The sequence below is a fragment of the Eptatretus burgeri genome, chromosome 1 (assembly GCF_056783735.1).
Source record: "Eptatretus burgeri isolate ZD-2024b chromosome 1, Ebu_testis_v1, whole genome shotgun sequence".
NCBI classification, from domain to species: domain Eukaryota; kingdom Metazoa; phylum Chordata; class Myxini; order Myxiniformes; family Myxinidae; genus Eptatretus; species Eptatretus burgeri.
Window position 1 is genome coordinate 73608174 of NC_140961.1, and position 21307 is coordinate 73629480.

The 21307-nt window shown below is 44.4% G+C and overlaps 1 long non-coding RNA gene across 3 annotated transcripts; it reads left to right on the top strand.

The window, feature by feature from the left end:
* The first annotated feature begins 33 nt into the window (after positions 1–33).
* Positions 34–19482, top strand: LOC147034750 (uncharacterized). Of its 3 annotated transcripts, XR_015060050.1 has the most exons (3): positions 34–490; positions 3830–3926; positions 19347–19482. It is a non-coding gene; the product is annotated as an uncharacterized LOC147034750 (long non-coding RNA). The 3 variants fall into 3 exon arrangements; XR_015060043.1 differs by lacking the exons at positions 3830–3926; positions 19347–19482 and adding an exon at positions 1057–3580; XR_015060045.1 differs by lacking the exons at positions 3830–3926; positions 19347–19482 and adding an exon at positions 1057–3580 and having other exon boundaries at positions 34–426.
* The last annotated feature ends 1825 nt before the right edge of the window (positions 19483–21307 follow it).

A 21307-nucleotide genomic window follows, 5' to 3' on the forward strand; every position in this document is an offset into this window, starting at 1 on the left:
CTTCAATGACGTCTGCAGAGCCGTGAGGCTCGACGTCCGCCACGCACTTAAACACTTCAGCTGGAACAGACAAGTTTGGATTCCTTTATATTGTTCGACCCGTTTCTTTAATAAATTTCAACGATGATTTATCGAGTCGAGGGTGCTTTTGGCTTCGTGGGCACAGTGCGTCCGGTGCACCTGACTAGCCGTGATCCCAATCTCCTCAGGCAGTGGAAAAAGGCGCCATCTGGGTCTCCCGTACCGAGGGCACCGTGTGTGACGATGTGACCCAAATCTTCGGGAACCTCACACGGCTCGCACAACCTCCTTGGGTGATAATATGTAAACACGAATGAAGACGTACATGGCGTTGTGATCATGAAGGGCCGCACTGTAATTAGCGGCGACGGTGGTTAGGTTGATGTGGCAGCGCTGGATATGAAGGTCAATGGCTGCTGTTGACTTGTATACCACACAGTCGGTGGAAAGTCATGCTGTAACAATATAGGTTTGTTATATACTCTATTAGGAATAATGTACTCTGAGGAATGTAATTGGTATTAGACTAATTAGAGTATGGAGTTTAACTTTGTTATTACGTGATGTGTATGTGGTATTTGCCTTCAGTATTATGTGTACTAGTTATTGTATTGTTTGGTGGTCGCTCGACGACCGTTATTCTCAGGTTTTCCGTCTGTCTGTACGGTATGTATGTAATGGACAGCTCTGGAGGCCAGAGGAGTCAACCAATTTTGATGAAACTTGACTGGTAGGTTCATACCAGGATCTCGTTGTATGCTTTTGAGCACCGTTGCTATGGATGCCACCGTTGCCTAGCAACGGGACTTTGAAATTTTTGAAAAAATCCCAAAAATATTTATATATATATATTTTTTTTTTTCGAAAATCAAAAGTCGGCTTCCAGGCTTTTATGCGCATGATAATCAACCTCTTTGTCAAAAAATTTCAGCCCGATCCGTCAAAAACTGTATGACTAGTATGCAATTATATAGCGACCTCCCATGTCTCCTACTGGCTTGTGTAATTCTTACCCGATGTATATTTCTGTTGTAGATATGCGTACGAGTTTTGTGAGAATAAAGACGACAGAAAAGGTATATTGTTGATTATTATTACAACAATAATTTATTCTCGCAAAACTCACCCGGTTGGATTGAACCAGAAGAGTGCCGAGGCCTACACTGGAATGGAGCGTTTGCTGAGACCAGAGAGGCTGGATTCGGATCCCAGTTCACCCACGGCGGCACAAGAATGGAAACACTGGTTAAAGACATTCGAAAACTTCCTGCGAGCTCCACCACAGGATAATCTGGATAAGATGAGTCCGATTATAAATTTCGTCTCACCAAGACTATACGAAACTATATCAGAGTGTACCATCGATGATGAGGCTATCCGTACTTTACAGTCACAGTAGGTAAAGCCCACTAATGAAGTGTTTGCACGCCATCGTCTTGCAACTCGTCGCCAGCAGGTCAGAGAGTCCTGAGATGAATACCTTCTGACTCTGAAAACGTTAAGTGGAGGAGTGTAACTTTCGGGCTGTAACAGCAACTCAACATTGCGAAGAATTCATCAGGGATGTCTTTATTAGCGGCCTGCAGTCACCACTGATCAGACAACGTTTATTAGAGAATAAGATTTTAGATTTAGCGACCATGTTTGCTCAGGCTAGATCTCTAGATTCAGCCTAAATAAATTCAGAATTTTATTGTGTTATTCAACCCTCCCGTTCATTGGATGCTGCCTCGTCCGATCAGAATACCGGTGAAGTGGAACCCACAACTGTAATGGCTGCTACTGGAGTTAAATGTTTATTTTGTGGTTTTTTAAAACACCCACGTGTAAAATGTCTGGCACGAGAGGCTGTGTGTCATAAGTGCCAGAAAAAGGCTCATTTTGCTACTAAGGTGTGCCATAGTACTTCATCAGCAGCTACTGGTGCTTGTGCAACTTCCTCTGATCAGGTAACACTAGCGGCTGTCTTCTACCGCAGCTCCAGGGGTGTTATCAAAGGCAGTCACGAGGGTCATCCTCGTATTAGATTAGATTTATAGAGATAGATATCTCGGAAGGGGGGTGAATGTTGTGATAATGAAGGGCCGTACTGTAATTAGTGGCAACGGTGATTGGGTGGATGTGGCAGCACTGTATATTTTCAAAGGTCAATGGCTGGTGTTGACATGTATACCACATACTCCGTGGAAAGTCATGCTGTAACAATATAGGTATGTTATATAGGGTGTCCCAAAAAAATATACAGCTTTTAAAATGCTTCCTTTGATCCTAAAAAAACAGTAATTTTGTCACTAATGCTTAATTTCTTGTTGCAGAGACCCTGAAGTTTATTTTGATACCAAGCAAGTGCCAGAAAAATGCCAAGACTGACCTTACAACAACGGATGACAATTGTTGAACTTTGGCACCAGACGAAAAGTGTCATACAGGTGCAACGTCTTTACTCGAGACATTTCGGAATCCACTTGCGCCATGCACCAAACTTTCGGACAATAAAGTGCACCATCGCAAAGTTTACCAATGTGGGAAACATCTGTGACCTTCACAAGGGTCACAGTGGTTGGAAGAGGACGGGTCGTAGTGAAGAAAATGTGGAAATGGTGAGACAGGCGGTTGTTTAGAGTCCAAAAAAATCGATTCAACGACTTTCTGCCTCGACAAATATCCATAAGAGCACCGTTCAGAGGATCCTTCGCCAAGACATTCATGCCTTTCCATACAAAATTCAAACGGAAACGGTTCTTACTGATCAACAGAAACGCAAACGACTAGACTTTGCAAATTGGTTCTCAGGTAAGTTGGAGGAACATGCAGACTTCCTCAAAAAACTTCACATGACAGACGAATGCCATGCTCACTTGTCCAGGGAGGTAAACAAGCAAAACTTTCGGTACTGGGGAACTGAAAATCCTGGTAATGCAAACTGAACTGGTGCCTCGATCTGTTCTCAAAGTCACCATGTGGGTGGCGGTTGGTTGGTATGGGATAATTGGTCCATACTTCTTCGAAGATGACCAGGGATGCACTTGCACGGTAAACCAGAGGAACTATCACGAAATGATTCAGGAATTCTATCTGCCTGAGCGATGTACTCAGGCCCGTAGGAGAAACAACCTGATCCAGATGAGAACCCAGTGGTTCCAGCACGATGGGGGCACCACCCCATACAGCCAGGGAAACAAGGCATTTTCTCAACCAACATTTTGAGGGCCGCTTTATCTCCCTCGACGAAGACGTTGAGTGGCCACCGTATTCCCCTGACCTTACTCCTCCAGACTTCTTCTTATGGGGGTATCTCAAGGACAGGATCTATGGAAACCCTAGGTCTCAGACTCTTGATCAGCTGAAGGAAAACATCGACCGAGAAATCCAGAACATTCCTCAGGCAACGTTTCCCAAAGTGATGGAGAACATGACAACGCGTTTGCAGGCAGTGATCGGACAACGTGGAGCCTACGTCGAACATGTGGTCGAAAAGAAAACGACGATTCTATACCAAAATTTAAATTTTGGTGGCAATTTTGACATTGGTACAATAAACTTCAACCTATCAGCTTTCTATCCAGCCATATATCTTTTTAAAAAATATATGTTATGACCATCTTCTTTGCAGATGAAAAGTTGTATATTTTTTTGGGACACCCTGTATACTATATTAGGAATAATGCACTCTGAGGAATGCAATTGGTATTAGAGTATGGAGTTTAACTTTGTTATGTGATCTGTATGTGGTATTTGCCTTCAGTATTATGTATACTGGTTATTGTATTTTGTTATTCTTACCCGATGTATATTTCTGTTGTTGTAGATATGCGTACGAGTTTTGTGAGAATAAAGACTATGGAAAAGGTCTTTTGTTGATTATTACAACACATGGCAAGTTGAAGACGACAAAAACCGGGTTGGTAAGGATCGAAAGCGGGTTGTTGTTTTTTTTTAACACTTTGTGTGCTGCGTTTGCAGATTTACGACGACGTAAAAAAACAAATTGAAACAATTTTTTTTGTTTTAATTTTGATTATTCTTCTAACATGACACCCAAGTTGTGTTTTGTTGCAAAGACCACTTGAAATTCACAGCCCTATGAAAAAATAAATTAAGCAACAGGTGTTACGACCTAACCCGTGGGTCGAGGGCTTGGGGTACCGCCTACGGTTCTGGAGGTCCAGATCGACGTGTTCGGGAGACCAATACGTACCCCCCTCCCCCCGTGTGCGGTTGCGCCGTATAGGTAGTTAGATGTGACGACCGTATAGGTAGTTAGATGTTAACATCCGACTGCTGATGCCAATTCACACACCCCACTCTTCAACACACAGTGTCGTATGCACATCCAATAATGCAATGCAAAATTCAAAACAGAGGAATAAAGGCAAATGAGAAGAAGAAGAAGAAGAAGAAGAAGAAGAAGAAGAAGAAGAAGAAGAAGAAGAAGAATGCTTTATTCTTTGGCCGAATACAAAATGTTAGTAAAAAAAACAAAAAACATGAACAATGAAAGCTTCGAATTACAAAAAAAACCGAGATCGCACAAACATTTCCTATGCGAGGTATAGATGTAATTAAAAAAAAAATCATTTACTGTGATTTAGGGTATCAAGGCCAGGGAACGACAAGGCCGATTTCCGGCCGTGGCCGTGCCCCGAAAAAATTGTGAGAAGTCTAGAACTGATATTCGCTGACGAAAAGTTGACACTGAACGGACTTCAAAAACTTGTGAGGGTAAAGCATTCCAAATTGGAATGGTTCTAACTGCAAAAAAAAATTTTTCGAATTTCTTTATTCATTCTAATTCATTTCAAGCAATATTCATGATTTTCCGTTGACCTGACCTAGAAGCCATTTCAAAATAATCTTAAAAAGATTAAGAAACTAAACCAAACAGGATTTTATACACAAAAACGAGGTCCCTTACTACTCTTCTATGTTCCAAGGATTCCAATTTCAGTACTTTCAAACGATCTAGATAAAATAATCCAGCCATTCCTGGAATTATACGCGTGAAGGATCGCTGAACACGCTCAATTAAATCAATATCTTTAATTAAGCACGGATTCCACACTTCTGTAGCATACTCCAAAAGTGACCGAACGAAGGTGATGAACATTTTCACCAGAAAGTTTCTCTCTACAACGGAACACTTTAAAAATTAAAGCAGCCATGATGAATGCCTTTTGTGCTATCATTTTGCAGTGTGCACTAAATTTAAGATCGTCCGAAACAATTACGCCCAAATCGCGCATACATTTAACCGAGGGAACTGGAAAATCTTGGACTTCATACTGCGTCTTAGCATTTCCATGACCGATTTGAAGAACGAAGCACTTATTTACTGCGATTCTCAATTGCACATTGTCTGCCCAGCTCATTATTTGTTTCAAATCTTCTTAAAGTTTAACATTTTACTCGTTTCTTGGACATGAAATATATATTTTTGCATCATCCGCATGCAACTTTAAAGAGGCTGTTTTCACATAGTTCACAATGTCATTGATATAGATTTTAAAAAAAGGACTGGGCCAATTAAAGAGCCTTGTACAACCCCAGAGCGAACCGGACGATTCTCAGACACAGCGTCTTCAACTTGTACAAATTGAGATCTGTTAAGCAAATAATTTCTAACCCAACTGATAATTTTCACATTAAAACCATAGACGGTCATTTTTTGAATGAGTTTTGTATGACTAACTGAATCAAAAGCTTTTGCTATGTCCAAATAAATAACATCCACAGTATTGTTTTGATCGACAATCTTAGTCCAGTCATCCAAACAGGAGATGAGCTGCGTTATTGTAGAATGCTTTGGTAAGAAACCGTGTTGGCACTCCTCAATGACACTATTCTGTTTCAAATGTGTTAAAATATACTGACGAATAATCGATTCTAAAGGCTTACTAGCAACATTCAATAAACTGATAGGATGATAGTTTTCCACTACTGAAATGATGCCTTTCTTATGCAAAGGAACCACTTTTGCTATTTTCCAATTAAAAGGGAAAATGCCAGAGTGAATAGACAAGCAAATTCTAGACAAAGGCTCCGACAACTCAAGTGCTAATTTAACCAAGAAATTCTGAGGAATAGAATCTGAGCCAGACGAAAATTTAGCCGAAAGAGCTTTAATATGTTCAAAAACATTCAGCCTATCACACACAGGCAAAGGAGGAGACCTAATATGATCAGAGTTGATCATATTTACCAGTTTACCATCATCTTCAGTGAAAACTGAAACAAAAAATTGTTAAATATTTTCGCTTTTCACCGTAATCTCCCACTATATTTCCGTCCGCACCGACCATCGGCGGAATAACCGATCTGTCACTTAACCTTGACTTTATATAACTCCAGAATTTGTTAATTTGTTCCGATTTAAGAACTCCATTTCCTTGCATAAAAATATCTTTTCGTTTCAAAAATCTCACATGCTGAGATGCTGCCTTCCATTCCGAAACACAAATGTTTTACTCAGGACAAAGAAACACAAGGCATATCACCAAGCAATAAAAGAAGAATTAATGCCTGTTTAAGATGACATTCCAGTGGCCTCGCCCCAGCCATAGGCCACGAGGATGACGCCTCACCATCTCTCTCTCTCTCTCTCTCTCTCTCTCTCTCTCTCTCTCTCTCTCTCTCTCTCTCTCTCTCTCTCTCTCTCTCTCTCTCTCCCCCCCCTCAAACTTCGCCAACGGACGAAACAGAGCAATTACTGCAACACCTTGAAGCCACGCGTTGCTTCAGGTCGGATCAGGTGACACTCAGAAGGAGGAAACGCTTCTGCTCCCCCTCCGATCAATGTGCCCCAGTGGGGCTCTCCTCTGTCTCAGTGTCTTCAACTCAGATAGTGCCTCCAACAGGCGGCCCTCGGAGGAATCACGCCAATCCTCAAAGAGGACTTACAGGCCAGGTCTCTCGTCACAAGCCAGACCGCACGTCCTGCGTTCGTTCCCGCCCTTTTCTCTCGCCAGCCTTTACACCCGTCGCGCCTGCTCACGCTTTCATTTCTTCCACACCACCTTTGTTTTTTTGTTACTTTTCTCACCCCAAAAATCCAAACAGTTTTTCTCACACAAGACCCCGTGAGGCCTTGAAGAGGGAATACAAAGCAGAAAGGGGAAGGAGGGTCCTGCAGCAGAAGGATCAAAAACAAAACAAAAATAAATGTAAGGAAGAAAGAAACCCATCTTGATAACTGCAGTAACCACGGCAAAACCAATCCAATATACCCTGTGAATGTAACATTGCCCCCATCCTTTTTTTAGAGCCGTCCCAGCTCTGCCATTTAATTTAACCGTAGACAAAGGCTGATCACCTACTCTAACCCCTACTTCATCCTCAAACACAGAACACGTACTTACACAAAATTCAAAACAAAGGGTCCATAGCCCTCCATCACATGATTGCCGCATGGCACAATTCAAAAAGTAAACAAAAAAAAATGTTTGGTTTTGATGGTCTGCAGGATTCAAGTGACAGCAAGCAAGGTCACCAGCTTGTCTGTCTCTGTCTGTCTCTGTCTGTCTCTCAGCTTGAAGTGAAGATGACAGTGATGCCTTGAGGGATCTTTCAGTTTCCGTAGAATCTATTGGAGGGGATGGGGAACAAGGCCAACAGGCCCTCACCGATAAAGCCATCCCCGCTCTCTCTCAAGTCGTCATCGTCACAAAGATAGCCTGGCCGCCAAATATTGCGTTTCTCCCTTCCACTTGGCCCTGCCAAATTGTTCCTATCTGTTCCACCCCCTGGGTCATGCCCTTGTGGGGTACAGGTATTCAGTATCTGGGGTTTCGCCCTCTTCCCCAGTTTATTTTGGCATAATTGGACCCACTCGGGGAGGGAGTCCCCCTTGTATTCCCTTAGCCTGTTTCGGTGTCGGACACATGGTGCAACTCGCGGCCCTTGCCGCACCAGATAGATAACGTCACTGTCTTGCTTCACTACTCGACACGGACCCTGCCAACGATTGGCAAACTTGCGAAAAAGCCCTCTCTTCCATCCCATGTTGTTTACCCACACCAAGTCTCCGGCCTTAAACTGCTTCCCCCGCGCTTGCGTGTCGTATCTAGTTTTCATGCGCTGTCCAGAGCGTTGCAACAGATTCCAAGCAAATTGGTGTGCCTGCTCAATACTCCGTTGAAGGCCTTCAACGTAATGTGGCCAAGTCGGGGCATATTGATAGGTGGGTCTGCCGTAAATCAAATCAGGCGGTATCCTCAGTTCTCAACCGTACATAAAGAGGGCGGGGGTGCAACCAGTTGACTCACTCACCGCCGTTCTACACGCTAGTAAAATCAGTGGTAACCCCTCATCCCAGTCTGCACGAGTATCGTTTACGTACATCGCCAACTGGATCCTGAGGGTTCGATTGAAACGCTCCACCATGCCATCGGACTGCGGATGGTAAGGAGTGGTCCGGGTATTCTGTCTACCCAGGAGATCGCACATTGCTTGGAAAACCTCAGACTCAAAATTGCTTCCTTGGTCAGAATGCAGTTCGGAAGGGATTCATAACTGGATGCCCGCTTTCACATAGCGGGTGAAGAAACCATCCACGAGGGCCTGTGCAACTGTACTCGCATCTGTACTTGCCAACACATACACTTCAGGCCATTTCGGAAAGTAATCCATAGCGACCAGGAGGTACCGGTTCCCCCGGATGGTTTCCGGAAAAGGTCCTGTAATATCCAGGGCCACTCTCTTCAGGGGCGCGCCCACTTGATACAATTGTAACGGGGCAGATTCCTTCCTCGAGGGACCTTTTTAGCAAAACACTTATCGCACTCACGACACCAGGCCTCCACGTCTCTTTTACAGCGGATCCCAGAAAAGTGCTGTCGGATCTTCTTGCGTGTTTTGTTTTGGCCAAAGTGGGCCATCGCCTTTGGCCAATGGTAACACCCCAGGATCACAGATTTTTTTTCTGCTGTGGTGCTACCAACAGCCACACATACTTCTTGGTAGCGGCCACCACCCAAACTGAGACTGTCCCATTACCCCCAGTATACTTTCAAGTCAGGCGTAAGGGCTGCTATCTCATCCCAGTATGGTCACTTGTTCGCTTCCTTCCAAGTAATGATCATACTCAGGTCAGAGTCTTCTCGTTGTGCCACACCAAAGTCCGTCAGCAGATCGTTATCCCTCTCCATGGGTTGCACACATGACCCTTCCGATCGTTCTCTTCCTCCTCCATTTCCTTCCTTTCGCAATAATGACAACCTTGCTCGATGCACGGCCTTCTTGACAGGGCATCAGCATTGGAATGGAGCCGACCTGGGCGATGCAGGATATCAAAATCAAATGCCTGTAACTTCTCCAGCCAGCAGGTTACCTGACCCTCCGGCGACTTGAAGTTCATTAGCGCCACCTTAGAGATGCGTGGTCTGTGCGAAGCTCAAATTTCTTTGCCAGAAGATACGGACGGAAGTGGTCAACAGCGGTCACTCGAGCCAGCAACTCTTTTTGTGTCACACAGTAGTTCCTTTCCAGCCAAGACAAAACCCTGCTAAAGTAGGCAATTACTTTTTCCATGCCCATTTGTTCTTGGGAAAGGACCGTGCCCACTGCGCAAGCCTAAGTGACTCACATCTGTATCCAGAATAAACTTACCCTCACTTTTAAGAAAAGTCAATGTGGAGCTCCCAATCAATGCTTCCTTTAAGGCTCGAAATGCATCCTCGCAGTCAATGGCACAGACAAATTTGGTATTTTTCTTTTCCATCAATCTGTGTGGGAGCCACGCAATGTCCGCAAACCCTTTTACAAAATGGCGGTAGTACAAACATAACCGCAGGAAAGCCCGTATCTGCTGCACATTTGTTGGAGTAGGCCAATCTTGCACTGCCCAAATTTTGTCTGGATTGGTCGACACACCTTCTCGGCCTATAATATGACTAAGGTAGGCGACCCTAGCTCAAAATAACTGGCACTTATTGGGGTTCGACGTCAACCCCGCCTTCCGAAGGCCAAGAAAAACTTGATCCAGTTGGGAGATAGCTCGGTCGAGCATCGGCGAATGAACTGAAATGTCATCCAGATAGATGAGGCAGAATTTCCATTGCCATCTCTCCAGGACTGTCCATAAATCTTTCCATGGTAGCCGGCACATTGCACAGACCAAATGGCATCACCTTGAATTGCCATAGCCCTGTGCGCCCACTGAAAATGCGGTCTTTTCATGACTGGCTGGGTCTACTTCGACTTGCCAGTAGCCACTCTTCAGGTCCAAGGTGCAAAACCATCTCGATCCAGCTAATGCATCAAACATCTCATCGATTTGAGGGAGAGGGTATGAATCCTTCCTGGTCACATCGTTCAATTTCCTGTAATCCATGCAGAATCGAACTGTCCCATCCTTCTTCTGCACCAGGACCACAAGTGATGCCCACGCCCCATCAGAGGGTTCAATTGTGTCCTCGGCGTACATTCTGGCAATCTTCTCTTCAACCGTTTTCTTTTTTCCAAATGGCAACTGTTTCGGTGCTTGCTTAATCGGCTTTGCTGCCCCCGTCTCAATCCAATGGGTTTCCATGCTAGTCCGGCCCAGCTCCTTACCCGCTAACTGAAGAAGTCTCGGTTATGGGCAATTAGCCAGTGCTCCTGTTCTGCCTGATCCTCATTCAGCCCCACAATACTGCGTTGTTCTAACTCTGCGAGTTCTTCAGAGCACTCGCCATCGTCATGCACTGTTGGTTCATTAATTTTGGACTCCCCCTTATGTTCTACCACCTCTACCCCTGACGTCCAGGTAGCAAACTGGATGCCTGCTTTCACAACCCTTGGCTAATCAGTTGCATTCAGCACCTGCACTGGTATGTGCATTCCTTCAGACCCCGCTAGCGTTCACGCTACCACTATCCCGTAAGTCATGGGCTCTTCCAACGGCTCGACTAATCCCAGCACGAATGATCCATGCTGCATGACCACTCGCTGAGCAATAATCAGCATCTCTGAGTTTTGGGGTATAGTCACGGACACAGGTGGAATGACACTTGTATCCTTCAGATCCTTTTCTCTCTGCTCCTCAAACGGAACCTTGTCCGTTCCAATCCTCAAACACATCCGGTCAAAATGCAACTGACATCCATTCTCTGCCAAGAAATCTAGTCCAATCAAGGACGGGTCAAATCGTTTTTCCACCGACACCTTAGTATCATACTCCATCCCAGCCAACCACACCGAGAACATTTCTCATCCTACTTAATTTGTCTCTCTGAGCATCCATGCTTCCAGTTATTTCAGCTTTGTGAGCATCCATCTTGGCCAGTATGGCATTTAACTGCTGGCCGATGTTCATCGGCAGAGCTGACATGCACTCATTACCACCGCCTGCCCCTGCGCTACTATGATCCAACGGACAGCCTGGAGAGAATCCTTCAGCACCCTCCGTAACTTTCCATGGATGTCACCGCTCTACTCAAAACCCCACTTACATCCATCTTTGAATTATGGGTGCATTCCCTCACCTTATCTAACAAAGCTTCCTGCGTTGCTTTCACCATCATCTCAAATTGAACTTCAGACTTGTCCATATCAGAATTTCTTTCCTCTTTCACTGCTTCCTTTCGGCAATCGACCAACACACTTTTTACCCCACTGATAGAGACCATATTTCTCCAGCTCTGACCTGAGATCGGCGACACGCCAATCAGCGAATGATGCCTTACGTCCTGACGCTACCACCTTGGCATTCACCATTCCGACACTCATTTATCAATTTGGGCTTGGATTCCACGCCTGACACCACTTGTTATGACCTAGCCTTTGGGTAGAGGGCTCAGGGTTCTGCCTATTGCTAAGGAGGTCCTGATCGACGTGCTCGGGAGACCAATACGTACCCCGTGTGCGGTCGCGCTGTATAGGCAGTCAGATGTGACCGAGCGATGTAAACATCCTCCTGCTGATGCCAATTCACACACCCCATTCTTCAACACACAGTATTGCATGCAAATCCAAAAATGCAATGCAAAATTCAAAACAGAGGAATAAAGGCAAATGTATTACTCAGGATAAAGAAACATAGGGTGTACCACCAAGCAATGAATAAACCATGTTCCAAAATTTAAAAAAGGGAATATAATAAAAAATATATGCAGTGGTAATAATTAAGAGATTAAAAGGACCGACAGGCGCCAAAACAAAATGGACAAGACAATTCAACGGCCCAACAGGTATCCCTAGCTAATCCCGGGGAGGGGAGGGGGAAGAAGAATCCAGGCCTGTTTGAGTTGACGTTCCAGCGGCCTCGCCCCAGCCACAGGCACAAGGACGACGCCTCACCACCACCCTTCTCTCTCTCTCTGGGTGTGGCTGAATGGCCGAACCGGAGCAATTCCTGCAACACCATGAAGCCACACATTGCTTCAGGTAACACTCAGGAGGAGGAAATGCTTCTGCTCCCCCTCCGATCAACGTGCCCCAGTGAGACTCTCCTCTGCCTCAGTGTCTTCAATACAGATGGTGCCTCCAACAGGCGGCCCTCGGAGGGATCGCTCCAATCCTCAAAGAGGTCTCGCAGGCCAGGTCTCTCGTCACAAGCGAGACCGTGCATCCTGCGTTTGTTCCCGCCCTTTTCTCTCGCCCTCTCGCCAGCCTTTACACCCGTCGTGCCCGCTCATGCTTTCATTTCTACCACACCACCTTTGTTTTTTTGTTACTTTTCTCACCCAAAACATCCACACAGTTTTTTCTCGCACGAGACCATGTGAGGCCTCGAAGGGAGAGTACAAGGCAGAAAGAGGAAGGAGGATCAAAACAGCAGCAGAAGGATTGAAAACAAAACAAGCAAAAAAAAAATAAGGAAGAAAGAAACCCATATTGAGAACTACAGCAACCACGACAAAACCAATCCAATACATCCCGTGAAATGGAAAACATGCGGCTATCAACAATGCAGCACACAAAAGGTTAGCCAAACGTAAAAACGCGATGGAGAGGGTAGTATTGTGTTGAATGACATCACGACATAGCGGGGAGGCTGCGCATGCACATAATAAACAGGTCCTGCTGTGGCGTCCCTCCATGGTGTCCGTGTCCTTCATTCGGGCCTTCTCCTTTACTGAAATACGGATGTGAAGGCATTTGTTCAGTATACAAGAGAGAGGTTGACGAATCAGTAATGATAAGTAGGTTCCAAGTAAGACAACATACACTACCGGTCAAAAGTTTTGGAACACCCCCGTTTTTCCAGTTTCTACTGAAATTTAAGCAGTTTAATGCTTCAATGTACTCTGAAATTAAAGCATAGAACATATGAACAAATGCAGATAAAAAAGAAATCATGGAATTGTTTTGTTGAACAGAATTTAATCTAAATTTTTGACTCGTCAAAGTGGCCACCTTTTGCAGATATAACAGCCGAACATACCCGTGGCATTCTTTCTACAATGGAAATCAAATATTGTTCGGAAAGTTCTTCCCAACACTGTTGCAGAAGTTCCCACAAATGTGTTGCACTTGTAGGTTGCTTTGCTTTCACCCTTCTGGCCAGTTCATCCCAAACCAGCTCGATGGGGTTTAAGTCTGGAGACTGTACTGGCCATTCCATGATTTGAAGCCTCCCGTCTTGTTCTTTTCTTCTAAGGTAGTTCCGACATAGCCTGGAGGTATGCTTTGGGTCATTATCTTGCTGTAGGACGAACCCCTGACCAACTAGGTGTAGACCAGAGGGTATTGCATGGTGCTGCAAAATGCTGTGGTAGCCCTTTTGGTTCAGGGTGCCAGTCACTCTGTGCTAGTCGCCGTCTCTGGATTCAGCAAAAGAGCCCCAGATCATCACGCTTCCTCCTCCATGTTTGACAGTTGGTGCCACACCGAGGAACCATCCTTTCGCCTACTCGACGGCATACAAAAACCCTGCGTGATGAACTGAAGATTTCAAATTTTGATTCATCGGTCCAGATGACCTTCTTCCAGGTTTCAGTAGTCACTGGCGGTGCTTCATGGCCCAGGCAAGCCTCTTTTTATTATTTTACCATCTTAGCAATGGATTTCTTCCTGCCACTCGACCTGTGAAACCTGTAGCTTGAAGTCTTCTCTTCACAGTTGAAACTGAGACTTCCTTACTTTGACCAGTGTTAAGCTGTGCTTGAAGCTGCTGTCCTGTGAGCCGCCAATCATGCAACCTGTTGACTCTCGGAAACTTGTCTTCTGATTGTGTTGTGGCTTTGGGTCTGCCAGACCTCTTCCTGTCAGTTTCCTCCAGTTTCCAAGTGCCTTTTGATGATGTAGGAAACTGTACTCACTGACACCTTGGCTGCTTTGCAATTTCTCTAAAGGAAAGACCTTCACTTTTAAGGGTTATAATGGTCTGTCTGTTTTCCTTTGTTAATTGTCTTTTTCTCACCATTATGATAGCAATATACTACTTCCTGCAGAGCAATATTGTCAAAATAATGCTTCAGAGGGTGCAGCAACACAGTCTATTCCAACACTGCTTTTATACAGACAGAGGGTTTGTAACTAATCAACAAATGTTAGGACACCTGAAGGAATTGTTTGCATCAACTTCCAAAGCTTAATTTACTTCCATTGCTGCAGAACAGCTGCAGTTGCTAACCCATTACTTGTTCCATGAAAAGGGCCTTTTTTAACAACTGAAATTTACATTATTTTTCAGTTTTTGGTAGCCTAAACTTTTTTCTTTTTTTTACCTTTGGCAGTTTACCGCTTAAGGCCCAGTCACACCTTGACGTTTTAACTAGCTTATGCCGATTTTTGAAAAATTTGTCTAAAACGCTGGTATACGTCGAATACGTTGTGGGTAAGTTTTAGAAACATTGAGAGCACGCTGAAAAACACTGCCATACGTCGTTGTACGCTGGCTTTCATCGTTGTACTTTGCAGTTGTCCTCAAATTTTAGCATGCTTGAAATTTTACGACTTATGCCAGCGTATGACTCACAAGTTCCGCTACGTTGGCCATAAGTTTTAGGTACGTTATGCGATCGTTGACACACGTTACTTGTAAGTTACTCATAAGTCGAAACATGTCGAGGTAATGTTTAGCGTCAGTGTTCCAGACTCCGGTTTTTTTTTTCTTCAGTATGACAGTGATGTTGACACTTCGATTTCTAGTGCGGTTATAATATAATATAATTAATATAATATAATTAATAGGCTGCCACTCAACGATTTAAATCATAACCGCACTAGAAATCGAAGTGTCAACATCACCGTCATGCCGAAGAAAAAAAAAACCATGGAGTCTGGAACACTGACAGGTTCCTCCTGTGTGAAGCCCAATTTTATATACCAATTCCCCTAAACGCTGCCAATACGCCATTATACGGTAGTAGTAAGTTAGAAACACGTTCATTCAATTCTTTGGTCGTCCGGAAGACGTCAATCAAATAGTCTACATACGTCAATGTGCGTTGGAAATACGTAAGGAATTGGTTCAAACCACGTTACTCATAAGTTAGAAATAACTTTCGGGTATGCTAGACATTAGCTCGACGTGTTTCGACTTATAAGTAGCTTACAAGTAACTTTTGTCGACGTGTGCCAACGTTTGCACATCGTGCGTACAACTTATTCCCATCGCATGCGGAACGTGTGAGGCATACGGCAAGCACGTCGTAAAATGTTTAACACGTTTAAAATTACAAGACGTACTCCACTTACTACGACGTATGATAGCGTACTTTAGCATTCTATTCACATATACCAAACTTACCCATACCGTATTCGACGTGCGCCAGCGTTTTAGACGCATTTTTCAGAGGTCGGCATTCGCTGGCAAGATCGCCAAGGTGTGACTGCGATGTTGACACTTCCATTTCTCTGGCGGTTATGATTTGAATCGTTGTGCGGCAGCCTTTTCATAACCTACGCCACGTCATCGCCGGCGATGCATGCAGCGCGCTATGCATAAGTTAGACTATCGTTGGGCATAGGTTGTGAACGCCGACAACAGGCTAAGCATTTGTTGGTACAAGTTATCTATAAGACAACGAAATGTTCTGTGTCCGTTACTAATATGTTATGCATACGACCAACTAGTTATGAATACGTCCGAATCTTAAAAAAAAATCAAAAGTTCAACGTAAGCCAGCGTTTTACATACATTTTGATACGTTGCCATTGCTGGCTAAAACGTCAAGGTGTGACTGGGCCTTTAGCTTTGTACCATTTCAGGTTATTCATTGGACTTGAACTGCTTAAATTTCAGTAAAAACTTAAAAATGAGGGTGTTCTAAAACTTTTGACCGGTAGTGTATATACATACATACACACATACCAAAACATTTCTCAAACAAAGAACATTTCTGTTATGTCGCTCAAAAGACACTAAACAATGCAATTGATTGCAATGCACAAGTCCGTTTATTCCGCAGCAGGTAACGTTCACACATCGCTGACTCCGTTAAGATGGTGTCTCCCTCACGTTCCACATGCCCCTCTCCTTGCATCATCACCTTCCTCACAATATCTCAACATCTGGCAATACAACAACAAAACAACAAAAACAATGACAACAACAACAAATTTGGGAAAAAAATATATAACACCGAAGAAAGAACACAACAATTTATCAAAGTTTTATTTACTTTTTTCGTTTGCAGTTGTCACCTGTGACGCGTGACGTCACATTTACTGCAAATAGCGTCCCAACAATAAAGAGCAGTGCTGCTTAGTTTATAGAGATCAAGTGATGATAGATGGTGATGAATATGATACGTTGATCTTGACAATAAAACTTTGAGAAATGTTCGTTCATTCACAAGCATCAAACCGCATCATGGTATCCCATTTCATTCATTTTTCCTTATTATTATGGTTTGAATGTGGAATGCTAATTTGTGGACACCCTGTACATGAAGGAAAATCCGAATAGAATTCTACCATTCGAAGTACTCGAAAGTACCAACAAATATCACAGTAAGAAGTCGAAGAGCGAAGTGGAAAGCAAATAGGCCTACCGATTGATTTGGGGGTGATCACAAAAGGTAGAGGAGAGAAAGTGACGATACATACGGATGGGGATTGAAGGAACTGGTTTGTGGTGAAGCTCATGACATCACCCAGCCAATAGAGTCAGACTCGAGAGGTACCTTGCATATCGGACAAAGATCGCTACAGATCTGTCACTATGTGTGTGCGAATCCATGAGTTTGCCGTCAACAACCCAGTTCCAATTTAAAAACATGCTGCAAAGTCTTTCTATTTCACACACACACACACACACACACACACACACACACACACACACACACACACACACACACACACACACACACACACACACACACACACACACACACACACACACCACTGTGCACCCACACTGCACAAAATATAGCCTACGTGCAAACCACGTCTCTGTGTCTGTCTGTCTCTCTCACACAGACCGCACTGTGCGCATCATTAGAACATCATTTGAAATGGACTACAGACTCCACTCTTACCGAATAAATGCAGACAGACCCAAAAATCATTCAACATTTTGCTTAATAATCCATGAACTCCAAGGCTGGCATCATAAAGTGAATTAAACACATGGCTTACCTCAAGAAGAGCTGCAGGCGGCGAGTGTTGGTGCTGAACCTCCTAAGAATGGTGTCCTTCCACTCAGTTGTGCATTCTTTGGTTAATTCACTCTCAAGCACCAGCTGAACCAACTCGACCTTTCTTTTGTGGAGCATTGCGCGTCGGTTGGTCCGAAAATACGTTTCTCAGAGTGGACAATGAATTCTCGCACATTGCTGTGGAGGCGCCAAATGTTGAGGCATGTTTGAAAGCAGTCAGTACATTGGGCATTCCGATCAGATGTGTGTGGTACTTCGAGAGGATGTGCTGTACAGTCCAATCCCCCTCGATTGGCTGTGATTGTTTTTGTGGGCTGAAAAACTGTTTTGCAACTTTGTACTCTGTCTCAATTATAGGCGATCGTGACAGGTCCATAATATGCTTCACAGCCTTTACATCAAGAAATATCTCACTTTCTGGATTCAGTGCAACAAGTGCACGAGCCAACTGTGAGTTGTGCTCGCTGAATCTGTGATCCATCTCTCCAAGCACTGAATCAATAGTGTTGTGGTACAGTCTCTGAAGTTCTATTTTTTTCATCATCTTCCCTGTGTCCTGTAGTTCCCATAACGACATACTCATCCATATTCGTGTTCGCTTTGCGTCTCCGTTTGCGGATCGCGGGAATCAATGATGCGCTGACAGCCATGGCCATGTCCCACACCTTATTAAACTCCTCGTCACAACATAGTTTCCGTACACAAGCTGTTGCACTAGCCACGATATTTAAACCTGTCATCAAGTCAGTGTCCTCTCTCTGTAGAAACTTGTTTGGTTGGTCCAACAGGGAAAGAACTATGTGCACTAACTTGGCAATGAATGAGAAACTGGGCTCAGTTATCTCGTGCAGCAGGCCCACAGCCTCCATTCGTATCTCTGCGCCATTTGCCAGCACAGAGTCGATCTCAGTCAAAAGAGATGTAGTGTCATTGAAGGATTTTAGAATGACTGACACAGTGGCAAGATGTCCCGTCCATCTCTTTTCCAGAAGGCGTTTAAGATGCACACGCTTATAGTGCACAGCAATTGTGGGCTTCTTGCAGAATTTGTAGAAGGCATTACACACATGAAAAAATAGATAGTTGCTTGCTCTCACTGAAACATATTGGTACCAAGCAGCAGTACATTTAGTTGTCGTCTGACTTGCTAATGCTAAATGTACGTTATGCGCATGCTTATCTTGACATAATGACAACAAATCAAACCAGTTGGTCATAGGTCAAGCACCAGACCAATGAGCACATTACTTCCCCAAATGTGACCTTATGCAAATATGACCAACAGGGTGTGTTTCTTTTCTTTTTTCATTTCATTTTATTTTAATATGATAAATATAAATTAATTAATAAAACGCATAGTTTGGTGCCAAAGGCTTGGCCTGCAGGTGGTTGGGGGGGGGGGCACAATAACTCATTTGTTGGGGCATGGCCCACGAATGTCCCCCCACCCACGACACCGATCCTGGCTTCAGGCGACGACCGAGGAAGCAGCTTGCACACACACACACACACACACACACACACACACACACACACACACACACACACACACACACACACACACACACACACACACACACACACACACACACACACACACACACACACCTGTCCAGACACTGTGCTGGTGGTTCTTGTTGGAAATAATGATTCAGAAAAACACTCGTGCAGAGGAAGAAAATGATAAATTGATGAAAATTCAGAAATTGTTAGTTACAACAATACTTGCTAGATTATTATGGCATGGAAATGACAATGGAAGAAGATGAGGATAATGATGACCTCAACCAACACCCTCCCCAGGAAGATGAGCTTGCACGAGGCTTACATGAGGCAGTTGCCTAGTTGGCAAAATTTGGCGTGCCCAGGAGTTCTTCCTTCTTGATCCCACTCCATGATGATGAAGAGGAGAGTTGATGGCACCCCAAGAATGGAGGGACTCATGCACTAGCAAGGATGTGGACCCACCATGGAGAGCAAGAGGGGGGATTGAGGGAGTGAGTGGGGATGAGAGGGGCTCCAGGGCTGGCCAAAGTCAAATTAATAAACTGTAAGATTGTTCATGCAGTACATTTAGTTGTTCTGCATGAACAAAGACAGGAAACTGTGAAAATAAAAATAAAAATTAAATAAATGTACTCTGTGTGGACGTGGAGAGCTGGCGCCTTTATAAACCTGGGCTTTTTATCAACCTTATAAATATGAAACATTATAAACGCCGACAGACTGCGAATCATGATTCACAGATGTTGCTCGTTTTTATCCTTGGCTTGCTTGACCTTTGGCCTGGGGTGATTACAACACGACATGCTTTCCCCATGAGGGGATATTCACACTTGCTTGATGAAAACCTTTGCTGTGTCAGCAGTTTGGGTTGAAAACCGCACCCATGCTGAGTTTCATAAAAGGTTGGACTCTGAATAGACCAAGCAGAGATTGCCTGGTGATTGCCTTAGACAGTCTCTCCACACATGCGAATAAACGATCTTTTACATACAACAAGGAGCGATTTGATCTTGCCTCTGATATATGTATGGATGTATATATGTACGTACGTATGTATGCATGTACGTATGTGTATCTGTTCTTCACCCATTGGCGAGACAGATGACCTGACGTCATCCACAATTGTAACTTGAAACACTTAATCTAAAGTGCACAAAGGATCCATAAGACCCAAATGACTCCGAGGACCCAAAAGACTCAAAAGACCGAAAATACCCTGGAGACCAAAAAAAAGACTCCGAAAATCCAATAAGACTCCATAGACCCAAAAGACTCCCCGAAGGAAGAGAAGACCCACAAGACCGAAAAGACCCACAAGACACAAAATACCCCGAGAACCCTGAAGACCAAAAATACCCAAAGGACCTAGAGGACCCAAAAGACTCCGGGGACCCTGAACACCCAAAAGATACAGAGGATCCAAAAGACGCAGGGCATCCAAAAAAACCTGACAGACCCAAAAAGCACAATGGAAATACTGCATGAAGTAAAATCTAACTTCAGGTCCCAAACACTGCCCTCCCCCTCCCCCCCCCACACACACACACAATCCCATGTCCTTAGCCCCCCTCCCAACTCTGACCTCTCTCTGCCCACCCTACCACCACACCCAAACTCTGTACTCTCCTCCCCCTTTCTTCGAATCCTAAAACCATCGTCAAACCCAATGTCCTCAACTCCAACCCCCACCTCCTCAAACTCCTCGATCCCAACTCTGTTCCATCTCTGCCCTCCCTCCCCCAAGCCACCTCTGTCATCCCCTCCCCCTTTCTTCTTGAAGTCCTCAAGTGCCCCAAACCCCAAATACTCAATCCCCATTCCAACCCCGTCCTCACCCCCCCCCACCCTCCCCACGTCTCGATCTCCCTCTTCCAACTCCATGCACCCTCACCCAACTCTGTCCTCCCCTCCGCATTTTTTCCTGTTCTTAATAACGTTATATAAAGATGTACAGGGAACTTTGGCGCATGAGAAAGCCATTCGGCCTATCATGCCTGCGCTGTTTCTGTTCCCGTTTGTTAAGAAGAATGTTAAAAGTAAATAAAGATGGAACATTAAATTCACAATCACTTCCCCCTTTCTTCCCTTATCCTAACTACAATTCATGGACCAATGTTTGTGTGTTTGTGTCGCACCACTTCTCCTGCAGTTATGGGTCGATTCCATCCAGACTTGCTACGTAGGATCAGCGCGACCCCAATTCGTGTATTGGGGTATTTTATCTTTGCCGGTGATCTTGGGGGGAGGGGGAGTGTATC